The sequence below is a fragment of the Micromys minutus genome (genome assembly GCF_963924665.1).
Source record: "Micromys minutus genome assembly, chromosome: 27".
NCBI lineage: Eukaryota > Metazoa > Chordata > Mammalia > Rodentia > Muridae > Micromys > Micromys minutus.
In genome coordinates, this window is record NC_137962.1 from 19,376,590 (window position 1) to 19,390,034 (window position 13,445).

The following is a 13,445-nucleotide window of genomic DNA, read 5'->3' on the forward strand; positions in this document are numbered from 1 at the left end:
GGTTCCTTAATACCATTGGCTCTCCGGCATTCTCTGTTTTCTGGGCCCTGGTCTTTCTTCTCTGACAACCTGTTCAGCCAGGTCCCCCTTCTCGACGCCACCCCTTTGGTTGTTAATTCCCCCAGTGTCCCCCCCTCCCAGGTTTTACTGTTTCCTGGGGACAGGAAGCCTGAGGTGTACGTATGTCTGAACCAGCACTTGGGCCTCTGTGGGCCCTAGATTCCTGCTCTGGTGCGTCTGTGAGGATGGAGGCTCAGGACCACTTGGGGCAGGGATGTTGCAAGCTGACTTGAGTGTGTGTGTGTGTGTGACACACACCTGCTTTCCATTTCCACCCTCTTAGTGTTACACAAGCCCCTGTGGTCACTGTTCCCAGAGAGGTGACCAGACCTTTGCCTCCTCACCGTCTCCTTCGTTCAGACACTCTTTCCCTCCCTCCTGAGGGCATTCCATGCACCTTTGTTCACTGCACCACCTAACCCTCCCCCAGGCGTTCCATCTGGTCCGTGCATAGCTCTTTCTTTGGGCTTCTCCCAGCTCCCCAGAGGGGAGTATCAGTGTCAGCCATGGGGCAGACAGACAAAGGATTTGGAGCGGAATGACAGACAGCTGCAAACTCCAGCTCAGCCACCTTTGGTTGCGGGACCCAGGACAAGGCCTTTAGATTTGCAGAGTCTTGGTTGTCTCAGCTGTAAAACCAGGCTAGCCGGGAGTGTCCTATGTAAAGAGCCTGGTAGAAGCTAGTTCCACATCCAGTGGTGATCTTCATGCACAGTATCAACCCCAAAAGTGACTCCCTGGAACAGAGGCCACGAAGAAAGCCCCTCGTTCACTTCCCCCATCCTGTCCCCTCAGTGACCTTTCCTCCGTGAGGGTCCCTCCCTGAGCTCTTTCCTAATTTTGCTTCTGGAGAGATGTGGGTGGAGCAGAGCTTTGTCCCTGGAAGGGGTGCTAGTGGGCTCTGAAGGTCCCTGCCAGTGGCCGGGAGGAGGAAGTGGGCTTGCCTGAGTAGATGGTCTGAGACGTTTTCACAGCCTAGAGGGGCTGAAGCTCTTAGCCAGTCCCTCACAGGAGCAAGGGTGGAGAAAGGGCACCAGCCTACGGGCTTTACCCACAGAGAGCATCCCATGCAGGCTGGCTCTGGTCTCCTTCCAGTTTCGATCAGAGGGCGGTGTGAGGCTGGGGCGGGTGGAGTTGGAGGCTTTTCTTTGGAAACCCTCAAAGCTTAGGAGGAGAAGAAAGTCAGGTCAGAGGCTGTCTTACAGCATGAGACCTTGCTGTCAATGACAAAACCCTCATGCCAAACGCTACGTGTCTAGGATGTGTGTGGGGAGCCTGGACCTCCACACGATGTCAGATAGCAGCCCTTACACACTCATAACATCTGGCCCTGACACACTCTCCATCTTGCATGCTTCTCACACACTGTCTACGTACCCATGCCTTTATATATTTTCTTCATTTCATTTTGTTTTTTTTCTGGAGGCAGTCTATGTGCGTATCCCAGGTTGGCTTCAAACTCCTTATCTTCCTGTTTTAGCCTCCTGAGTGTTGGGAGCTCAGGTGTGTGCTCAGCTTCCGTTCTGAGGGTAGTCTTGTTTCACACTACTGTGCTCCCAGGAGAAACAGAGATTGTTATTCCCTGGTCACAGAAGGGGAAGCTTAGGGAGGTCAAGCCTTTTGCCCCAGACCCCACAGCCATTGCTCTGTGGAGACAGCACCTGACCCTTACCCTCAGCCCACAGAATCCCCTTCTCTTGATTCTCAGCTTTACTTAGCCCCTTGCTTGAAACGCTACTAGGATCCCTGGCTCCCCGAGAGTCTAAGTCTCGTGACTGCCCAGGATCAGCAGTGACAGTTAAGTCCGAGGAGAGTCACCTCTCTCTGAGGTTCCTTTGTATCAGTGATTTGTTCTGGTATCAGGCATCCAGGAGCTGGTGGGGAGAAGGGGTTTCTGGGAGACCTTGCTGCAGGCTCCCAGAACAGTTCGGGCTGCAGGAACCTAGGCTACCTGCAGGGGGAGTCAAGTGTGGGAGAACCCTGCTCCAGCTTGGAATGCTGGGAATGACTGTGTCCTGGAGAAGCCTGGACAATCGGCTAGAACCAGGACAGACTGGGACTGTGCCGCGCTGCTCACACAGCCTCTTCTGTGTGTGTATGTGTGTATGTGTGTGTGTGTATGTGCGTGTGGGAGAACACTCAGCCATACACTGTGATTTATGTGACACAGAGAGGGAACCCCGCTGAAATCTTCCTGTGTTGCGTGATCTCACTATAAAAATACATATAGACAAGGGTAAGATATACATATAGATAATGATGGTCCCACTGCATACATATATGAACATACTGAAGTGCAGGTCACAGGTGTAATTGTAGCCCATAAGACCCATGCTGGCTGTTTTTCCTTTTCTTCTCTCTACGTCTCCTTATTTATATCCGAGGTCTGGTGCATGCTAGGAAAACACGATTCCTGCGCTGTGACCTCTGCTCAGCCCGGATTTACAGCTGAACCTCCAGGTCGAGCAACATCCCAGCTCAGAGTAAGCATTGAACAGTTGCCCGTCAACTGGAGGATGCTGACGGTTTGTGTTTGTGAGCTCTGGGAGGCTGGGCCCTAATGTTCCATTGGCTATTTTGAGGGGAAGCTAATTTTTGGAAGAGTTTAGTTTTATTTAATTTTTTCTAGTTTTACTCTTACTAAAAGTGTATTACAGTTTATTTGCCTGTGTCATTTTTACGTCTGACTTGTTGTACGTACGTGCGTGGGCATCCACACAAGGAGGTCAGAGGACAGTCTTCCATTCCTTCTACCACGTTGGTCCCTTGGATTTGAACGCAGGTTCTCAGGCCTGGCAACAGCTCCATTGCCCGCTGAGTCATCTCTCCTGCTCCCCGCCCCCATAGATTTCAAATGTTATCTTGTCTGTTGTTTAAAAAATTCGAACAATGGGATTGTATGATACAGGACAGGAAACACAGGCTCAGCCCCGGGGCCCCTCCACATTTAAAGTGACGCGACTAGACTTAAGAAGCCAGGCATCGTGGGGAATCTGTTTGCCCCTTTAGCTCCTCCACCGGCCTCAGACTTCACCATTTCCTTCCAGGTTCCTGCCCACAAGCTTAAGCTGGTTCACTCCTGGGACTTTCATGACACCCTAGCAGGCCTTGCGACAATGGGCTAGCTGAGTCACAGTTGGGAGAGGGCCCGGGGTAGCCTAGGCTGCACCATCAGGAAAGCAGATATAGCTCTTAGACCGACAGGAACAGGGATGATGTTGCAGCAGGAAGGATTAAGGTTAGACAGGAGAGCTTCCTGACTGCATAGGAGGCCATGCGAGCTGGTGAGGTCACAGAGCTGTCCCCACTGCTGGGGGCAGCCAAGTCCATCATCACCACTGAGTCTGAAGTACCCACAGGGCTTAGCGATGACAGTGAGTTTGTCTGAAGTCGTGGCGCTGAGGTCCCCTCCATGTTCTAGTAACCCACCCTGGGTTCCAAACTGCAGGATGAAGCAGCCCTGGAATGTGACCTTTAGCAGGTAGCTTTCCCCCTCCCAGGGCCTCCTTTTCTTCTGCAATGGTACAAGAACACTGTCCAAGGTCATTTGTTGGACTTTCGACTCTGTCATTCGGCCACTGCTCTCTGGGACAGGTCCGCTGCCAGGTGAGCTATGGTGTTTTGGACTATATTCCCTAATGTCAGGCTGGTGGCTGCCAAGATTTTGGGTAGCCATGCAGACCCTTGGTCCAGGGTGCCGCTGTCTGTCGCCCCAGCCCAGAGTCTTCCTGGGACACGTTGGCCGTGCAGTGACCTAACTACAGGTGTGACTCAGCTTGGGAAGGACTGGGTGAAGATGTCTGTCCTTTGAGGGAGTGAGTGGTTAGGGGTTAGTTAAGAAATTCAGGTTATTTCCAAATGTCAGAGCAGTTTGGAAGCAGTGCCTCAGTGAACTGTCCCTTCAAGCCTGTTTCTCTCTCTCTCTCATCATCATCATCATAATGATAATAATTTGGGATTGAGTCTCAATATGCAGTCCTGACTGACTCAGAGCTCTCCTTGTACTCCAGGCTGGCCTTGAATTACTAGATATCTGCCTGTCTCTGTCTCCTAAGCACTGGGATCAAAGGCATGAGCCACCATATCTGTCTGTGAAACCTGTTTGTAAACATTTTATTTTCTTTTGAGACAGGTCCTTGTAGCCCAGGCTGCCCTCAAACTATGCAGCTAAGAATGACCTTGTGTGGTGTTCAGTGCTAGGGACTGAACCCAAGACATGCATTGTACCAGTTGAGCTAGCCCTTAGGCCTTTACCTGGGGGTCTGACACCAAACACTGCTCTTCTGGAGCCCAAGTTAGGTCTAGGGTCCGTCTACACCAGTTTGCTGAGGGATAGGTTCACAAGTGGGTGCCGGCACGCTTGGTTCAGTTCTTATTGTCTAGGGTTTGTGTGTGTCACCTCTACCAGAGTTTCCCAAGCTTTTATGGGACAATGACACCAGTAATAAAGTTAGTAGGCTTACTTATGCAGATGCACCATAAGTGTCATAGTGTCATAGTGTGATGTTGTGAGATGCCCCCACAGTGTGCTGTAATGTGGTGTCACCCTTCACTGACTTTGAGGCTGGCCTCCTTCTTCGAAGCTGGTGGGGACACTCGACTGTGTTCGTTAGTAAGCTGTGGATTGCTCTTGTAGTTTGAATTTCACACCATCACAAGACAGGGCCCTGGCTTAGGGGGAATTCTGGAGAGCTGGGGGAGGGTGAGATCTGACCCACGGAACCTCAGCTCTCTGCTAAGCATTCTGCTCACTCCTGTGTACAGGAAGACTGGGGACATTTCCCCAGAAGCAGCCAGGCTGCCTTGGTAACTTACCTCACAATATTTACCAAGCCAGGGCTGTTGCTAGCAGTAGGGCATCCAACCACCCAACCGGCAGAACCTGATTGGGTCACCAGGGCAGCGCTGAGGGCTGGGCCCACATGAGCAAGTCTGGGCCCTCGCTCAAGTCTCGTGGCCTGAACATGCTTCCCTCTTCCCTGTCAGGGGCCTCCAAGGTTTTTTTCTAGGAACATGTGTGATATACCAGCCTCCCAGTCTGTCTGGGACAGTCCTCTCTCTTCCTCTCTCTCTCTGAGTGTGTGTGTGTGTGTGTGTGTGTGTGTGTGTGTGTGTGTGTGTGTATGCTTTCGTGTATGAGGAGCAAGCAGAAGAGCAAACTGGCCTCACTTCCAATCTCTGCCTTCAGTGGCATCAAAATAGTCCCCAGTCAGCCACAGTGAACACATTTGAAGTAAATGGAAGCTGTGTGTGCGGGAGGCTGAGGCAGGAGGAAGAGAGGTTGATGCTTGGGCTTCAGAGTGAACTCAAAGGCAAGTCTGGGCAATCCAGGTAGGCCTTGACTCGAGAAGAGAAAAGAGGGGCCCGGGGGGCACAGCTCAGAGCCCTTCACAGCCCCCAGTGGCTTCAGCTCGGATCCACCACATTGTAAAAATCAAAAAGAAAAATGGCAACTTCCGGAAACAGCCTCCTGTCGCCTCACAGACCGAGTGAGGAGAGCCAGTGGTTGGACTGGAGCCTGTCCCTGCCATGCTATGGGGCACCCGAGCCTTCCTCCGCAGCCCTCCACCAGGAGGCATCCACACTGCCTCAGAGGAGGCTCTGGGGCTCTGGAGGCTTCCCGGGCTGAGTTTGGAAGACCTTTATCTTAGGTCTCGGGGGTCTTGGGCAATTGTTCTGATTTCTGTGTCTGTAGAGTGGCTCATCCCACTTCCTCGGGACAGGGGTGAGGTTGTGAAGGAGAGGAGCCGAGAGGCAGTCTGTAAGTGTGTAATTATTACCCCAAAGTTGGGGGTCAGCCCTCGTTTCCACTGTCCTTGAGAACACAAGTCATGGGCTTACTTGCAGGAATAGTTTGCAAAAGCATCTGTCTTGGGGACACTCTCCTTGGTTCGGGGCCTTGCTCTGGTGAGGGATGGCGCAGATATTGCCAGAGTACATGGACTGAAGTGAACCCATCCCCTGGGGATTGCTGCCATTTTGCTGTAGCTCAGTGAGGACACAATGGCCTCCTGTCCCCAGTGAGGCAGGGGAGGAGCCAGGGCAAAGGATGGGAGTCCCGCTGTCCTGTTTAGCACAGGGGAGAGAGGGCGGGCTACCGTTTGTAATGACACCAGGAGGGCATCAGCACCAGGCTAGAAATGAGGAAGTATTGTTAAGGGCCAGAGCCTGGATGGCATCCACAGTAAGCCAGGCTTAGTCACCTGTCCTAAGGCAATTTAGTGAACCAGTCTTTTCCTGCTTGTTGAATGTGGCCACGCTGGAAATATGGACAAGGATCCACTAACTTCATCTTTGGGTCCTGGCACAGGTTTAAGTTTAAGCAGAGGCAGTCCTGGCTAGAGTGTGGTCCCACCAGTGAACCAACATTGTCTTGTAACTCTAATGGAAACAAACTCCTCCTTTCCACCCCACATCATGTGGCTGGCCCAGGCTTTTTTAACCCTTTCTTCTCCCACATGAGATTCCTGGGAATTCTAATTTTCTGGTATCCAATAGTCTGAGAGTCAGGTAGGCTGGTTATAGGTAACAACATGTTTCCTGTGTGGGCCTTACTGACTTGGGGACTCTTGGAGCCTTCTGGTGCCTGTGAAGTTAGTTATATCAACAACACAAGTGTATGCTTCCCATAGGAGACCAAGGAGGCCACAGACAGACCTGTTACATATTAACAATTAAAATACATATTTACATATTCATTAAAAATCAGAACGAACTCCTCAATGTGCAGTTTGTGGGGTGTAATTATTTATAGTCGGGATAAGAGACAAGCAAATGGGCTTGAATTTCATTCAGTACTTGGGAAGCAGAAGAATTGGGGAGGGTGGTTTCTCTGGGTAACTCTGGCTGTCCTAGGGCTTGACATGTAGACCAGGCTGGCCTCAACCTCATAGAGATCTGCAGGCCTCTGCCCCAGAAGGTGTATCTTGAGTTCAAGGCTGGGCTACATAGGATACTCTGCCTCAAAACAATGACAATGATGACAGTGGTGGTGATGATGGTGGTTGTGGTGGTTGTGGTGGTGGTGATGGTGGTTGTGGTGGTGATAGTGGTGGTGGTGGTGATGGTGGTGATGATGGTGGTAGTGGTGATGCTGATGATGGTGGTAATGGTGGTGGTGATGGTGGTGATGGTGATGGTGGTGGTGGTGATGGTGATGATGGTGGTGGTGATGGTGATGGTGGTGGTGGTGGTGATGATGGTGATGGTGGTGGTGGTGATGGTGGTGGTGGTGGTGGTGATGGTGATGGTGGTGGTGGTGGTGATGGTAATGGTGGTGGTGATGGTGATAGGGGTGGTGGTGGTGGTGATGGTAATGGTGGTGGTGATGGTGATGGGGGTGGTGGTAATAGTGGTGGTGATAAAGCGTGCACATAAGAACACCTGGCAAGTTTTCAGAGACTGAGTAACGCTGGGGCATTCTGGTACTGGGCAGATGTGAATGATGGATGTCTGGGAGAATCAAAACACCCAAGATTAGAATTTGGCTCATTTCTCAGCTGCAAAAGTCAAAGCCCAGACCATGGTGACCAGTGAGTGATCAGAAGTCACAGTATTGTCCATGAGAGGGGGGGGATGGCCAGGGATAGGCAGGGTGGGGGTGGGTCCCTCAGACAATAACCAGAGAGGGAAAGAGAGCCTGAGAGAGTGTGGTCTAGCTGCTAACCAGGGCTAGCTCCATCTTCTGTCTCTGCTCACTGGCTCTGAGCCTCTACCCCTCTTGAGAGAACCTGGGTCTCCTGAATGAGGCCAGGAGATGGTGTTGCTTCAGGAAGGCCCCAGATCCTGCCCTCTGGCCCACACTTGCTCCAGTGGTACCCCTGTAATTTATTTACACACCTGTTCCATGTTGGGTATCCACTCCTTCTTTGTTTTTTCATTAGAGACCTTCACTAGTCTCCACTTGACCTGGTCCAGCACCGCATCTCGAACGTGCTGTGTGCTTCATATATGTTGACAGAGTGAATATGTGTTGAGATGACACTCTAGTTCTGGATCTGCTGTGTGGTCTTAGGTTAAGTTGACTTTCCTCTCTGGGCTTCTTCTCCTGGCTAAAGTATCTTCCTTCACTGATGTATTCCTGGGTTCCTGGGAGCAGCATTGTGTGGTGTTAGGAGCAAAGACTTGGGAACCCAGCCACACGGAGGCAAACCCTGTCTGGGATTTATAAGCTGTGCTGCCTTCTGCAAATGAACTGTTCCCACTGTGTGCCTCTATTCTATAAGACAGAGCTAATAACAGATGCTTCTTCCAGGGAGCCGGGACCAAAATGTTGGCATGTATAAAGTTGGCATGTTAGCCTACATATGAATGTTTAATGTACGTAAGGTGCTATATGTAGGCTCATTACATTTTAGTCGTCGGAGTCAATAGCTCATTGATATTCTCCTTCCTCTCCCCCCCCCCCCGTCCCCCTCTTCCTCTGTATGTAGTCAGAATGGAAATTTCCTTCCCACAGTTTTGGAGGGTGGAAGTCTGAGAAAAGGTTGCTAAGGTGGTTGAGCTCCCATGTTGCAGAACATGGTCTTCTCATGCAGAGCACAGCCTTCTCATATAGAGCACAGCCTTCTCATGGAGAACATGACTTTCTCATGCAGAGCATGGCCTTCTCATTCAGAACATGACCTTCTCATGGAGAACATGACCTTTTCATGGAGAACATGGCCTTCTCATGCAGAACATGGCCTTCTCATGCAGAGCCCAGCCTTCTTAGTGAAAGCACGGGTGCTCCTTTACTAGGTCTGAAGAGCCAGGGCAAGCAGAAGGGCTAAGCCGCATAAGGAAGCACGTGTGACCAGCGGGCAGGAGCCGGGGTCTTCCTGAAGCAACACCATCAGCAGGTGCTGCTCCTGGCTCCATCCAGGAGACCAAGGTCCTCTCACTCAGAGCTGGTGAGCAGGGACAGTGAAGATGGAGCTGGTCCTGGTTGGAGGCTAGACCACGCTCTCTCAGTCTCCTTTTATTCCTTTAATTCTTTTATCTTAAAATCTATATGCCCAGTGATTGATGTATACAGCTGTGATTCTGACACATGGTCACAGGAGGCAGGAGGATGATGAATTTGATTCCAGACTGAAGTTTTCCTTTTTGCAGCATTGGCTATTCTCCGTCTATAAGATTGGGCCTCTTCTACTCAGCACATTGGAGGACTCACTCGCCTTCATAAAACAAACGCTGGCCCACTTAGTCCAGGGGATACGTCCAGCATGGGTGAGGAGGGAGGGCACAGCAGCCCAGTGTGAGGCACCCAGGCAGGAAGCAGAATGACAGATGTAGCTCAGACAAAGGTTCCTCGGGATCCAGGAAGACGGTGACTAGATGTTTGATGGCCTGTTAGGGCAGTGGGGCTGAGTAAGACCACAGCTGGGTGAGTCCCAGAGGGAGGGTACCTAGTGATGTGCCACAGGGCTCTGTTCCCGCTTTCAAGACTGTGCTAGTGGACCAGTCCCTTCCTTCTGCTTCCTCTCCTCTCCCCCTCCCCTCTCACAGCCAAAGTAGTTGTAAGGCCACCCATGCCCTTTCTACTCTTGATTTTTTATGTTCATGAGTGGATCTTCCATGGGGTTTGATATTCTCTGGGTGCAGGGAGGCTTTATCTATCATGTACCCATGCTCAAATGTACACACATGCACACACACATACATGCATACACACATGCATGCACACATGTAGATGCACGTCTGTACATACACATACACAGGCACATACATGTATGTATGCACATGTGCTCATACATACTCATACATGTGCACACATGCACACATGTATGAAGGCAAGTGCACAGATGCATGCATGTAGTACATATACACATGCAGGCATGTATGTAAGTACTCATGCTCAATCACATGTCTCATGTAGAGGATGCTTCTCTGCACAGGAGGGTTGGTCGGGCCTGGGGACAGAGCTGGCAGTTGGCAGAGGCTGAAAGATAAACAGAAGCTACAAAGTGAGGCCCCGCTGGGGTTACTTTCGTCATCAAATCTTTACTGAGCCCCTGCTAGATAGACACCAGCTGCTGTTCTAAGTGCAGAGGGCAGAAGGGAGCTGCGGGTAAATCCCGGTGGCGCTCAGGGTCTCATATCGGGACGCTGAGAAGCAGACTGAGTCTGTTTGACAGTCGGCATGGTAGGGAGTGGGAAGAACACAGGAAATGGCCGAGGATGGACGGGCACCTGCCACCATTTTGCTTGAGGCTGTGCAGCCAAGTAAGGATGTCCTTGAACACAGGCCTGAAGTCAGCAAGGGATCTGTATGGCCATCTTGGGAGGGCCCATCCAGGAAGGGGAATAGAAAGCGTAAAGGTCTTCAGACAGTGTTTCTGGTGTATTCCAGAGTAAACTAGGGGATGACCTGGCCCAGGCCTTTTTTCATGTTCTGTTCTTTCCTATTCACATCATAACTGTACCTAAAGGCTTGTCTAATTACCTCCTTCATGTCTGTTTCTCTATCAGACTCCTCATACTGGGGCTTTGGTCTCAGCTAAATTCTCAGCACAGGGCTTGGCACACAGTAGGTACCCTGTAATGATTGCTGAATGAATCCATGACAACTGGGAAAAATAAAACAACAACAACAACAATAACAACTAACCCAGCAATTACATCAAACCAACCCCAGTGCCTGGCCTAGAGCAAGGGCGGCAGAGGACAGATGTCACACCACCTGCGTGTGGCCACACTGCTGGGCTGTGCTGGGCGCCAGGGTCCAGTTTGGTGATCCCAGCCAGTTTCCATTCTGATGCTGGTGACCAGGAGCTCCCTCTGCGCCTCCCTCTGCCTACAAACACCATGGTCTTAGTTTTCTCCTTTTGACCTTTTCACACAGGAATATAATGGATTTTGATCATTTCAACCCCAATACCCTCACCTGTTCCCTTCTCACACCTACAGGTCTCTTCTCTCTTTCAACTGGTCTCCCTTCCCACCTTCGTGTCTTTTTGGTGGCGTTCCTACCCACCCCCTAACTTTTCCTGCCACTGTGTACCCTGGACAGTGCCTGGTCTTTAAACAAAAGTTGATTATGTGTGTATGTGTTCGTGTGTGTATACATATATGTGTGCAAGCATGTATATGTGTCTGTGTGTCTGTGTGTACTGGTGGAGGTTGGGAAATAGCTTGTGGGAGTCAGTTTTTTCCTATGGGTTTCAAGAAAAGAACTAAAATTTTTAGGCTTTTGGGAAAGCCTGTACATAAAGTTCTGTCTAATAATCTGTTTAATGTCTGCATCTCTCTCAGACTCTATCTGTTGAGCCATCTTGGTGGGCTTGTATTATTTTATAAATGACTTCACATTTGTCACTGGGGGATTCTAGAGGATCCCCGGTGTGATTGTCAATGATCAAAACTTGCCATGCTGGGTGGTGTAGGCTGGTAATCTGGGCTACTCCACACACTGAGGTAGGACGATTGCCAAGTCCAGAGCCTGCATCTGGGCTACAGAATTCATTCAAGGTAAGCTCAGGCAACTGAAGGAGACTCTGTTTCAAGATAAAATAAGAAGAGGAATTAGGCTGTAACCTAGAGGTAGAATGCTTGCCTCACATTCACAAAAGTTAAGTGTCCCTGGTATAACACACACAGGCACACACACACACAGGCACACACACACACACTCACACACACTCACAGACACACACACTCACAGACACACAGACACACAGACACACACACACAGACACACACACACAGACACACACATGTACACAGACCACAGACACACATACACACACACAGACAGAAACACACACATACTCACACACACAGAGACACACATACATATACACAGACACACACATATACACAGACACAGATACACACACAGACAAATACAGACACACAGACACACACACAGACACACACTCACACACATAGACACACACACTCATATACAGACACTCACACACACAGACACACACATATACATAGACACACAGGCACATACACAGACACACAGACACACACACATACATACACTCACACACAGACACAGACACAGACACAGACACACACACACACACACACACACACACACACACACACACTTCAACTCTTCAGACAAATACTGCTGGATTCCTAGTGAATGCTGCACGTCCGCTGGCTGGAGGCAGCCCAGCACACATTTCATAGTGACAGGATCTTTGAGGGTTTAGTTTGCTTCATGAGGCAGAGGTAGAGGCTCACTTGGGAAGTTTGGAGGCTCCTGGGGTGAGGTGAGAAGGTGCGCTGGCTTCATTCCGTGTGCTCTCTGTGTGGGTGTTGTTGGTTAAGTCCCTTAGATCCTAAAGTGAGTCCCAGAGCAGACATCATGAGTTCAGCTGGTGCAATCTCTGGTTACTAAGGAAGCACGGCCTATGGCTGCCCCACACCCTCGGCAGCTTGAGCAGGTTCAAGTGCCAAACAAAGAGATCCTTTGACCTAGCAGCTTCCTGTGGACCTCATGCTGCAGAGCATGACAGGCACGGGCAGCATCACAGATTTGACCCCACACTTGGTGTGACATCTGTCCTCCTTCAACACAGTGAGAAAAGGAAGTCTGATCTCAGTCCCCGTGGGACCCCAGAGATGTACTTAAGTAAGGCCCACTGAGGCAGCAGGCAGGGAGGCCCCAACTCCTCTTTTCCTCTTTAAAACAATTTAATATCGCTGGGCGTAGTGACACATACCTTTATTCCCAGCAGAGGCAGGTGGAGCTCTGAGTGTGAGGCTAGCCTGGTCTACAGGGTGAGTTCCAGGACAGCCAGGTCTACACAGAGAAACTCTGTCTCAAAAAACCAGAAAAGGGTTGTTTTATGTTTTTTAGTTTTTTAAAAATTCATACAAGAACACTGCATATACATAGTTTTTGCCCCCTCAACTCCCCTCCAACTCCTCCCACATCACCTCCCCACATTTACGATCTCTTCTTTAATTGTTATTGTTACTGAGTCTATTTAGCTCTGCTGTGTATACATGTGTTCAGGGCCAACCACTTGGGACTGGACAGACTGTGTTTTTGGAGGAGAACAAGTCTCCCCCTTTTTGACAGGCATCGACGACCTGTAGCTCTTCATCTAGGGGTGGGACCGCGTGGAGTTTTTCCTGCCCACACTGTCAACTGATATTGTCACCATGCTGGTCTTTGTTCAGGCAACTGCACGGGTGAGAGTCACCGTGAAGCATCCTTGTCAGATAGAGAAGATGCCCCCTCCTGGCAGATGAACTGGTCCCCCGGCTCTCACAGTATTTCTGCCCCCTTTCATGATTCTCTCCAAGCCTTGGGAATTGTGTGGCAGATGTTATCAGTTAGGGTTGGCCTCTTCTTCTCTGCGTTTTGACCCCCCTAGTGGACCCCTGTAATAGTTTTCACCTCTTGCTAAAAAAAAGCCACCTTGAGTGTAAGCTTTGAG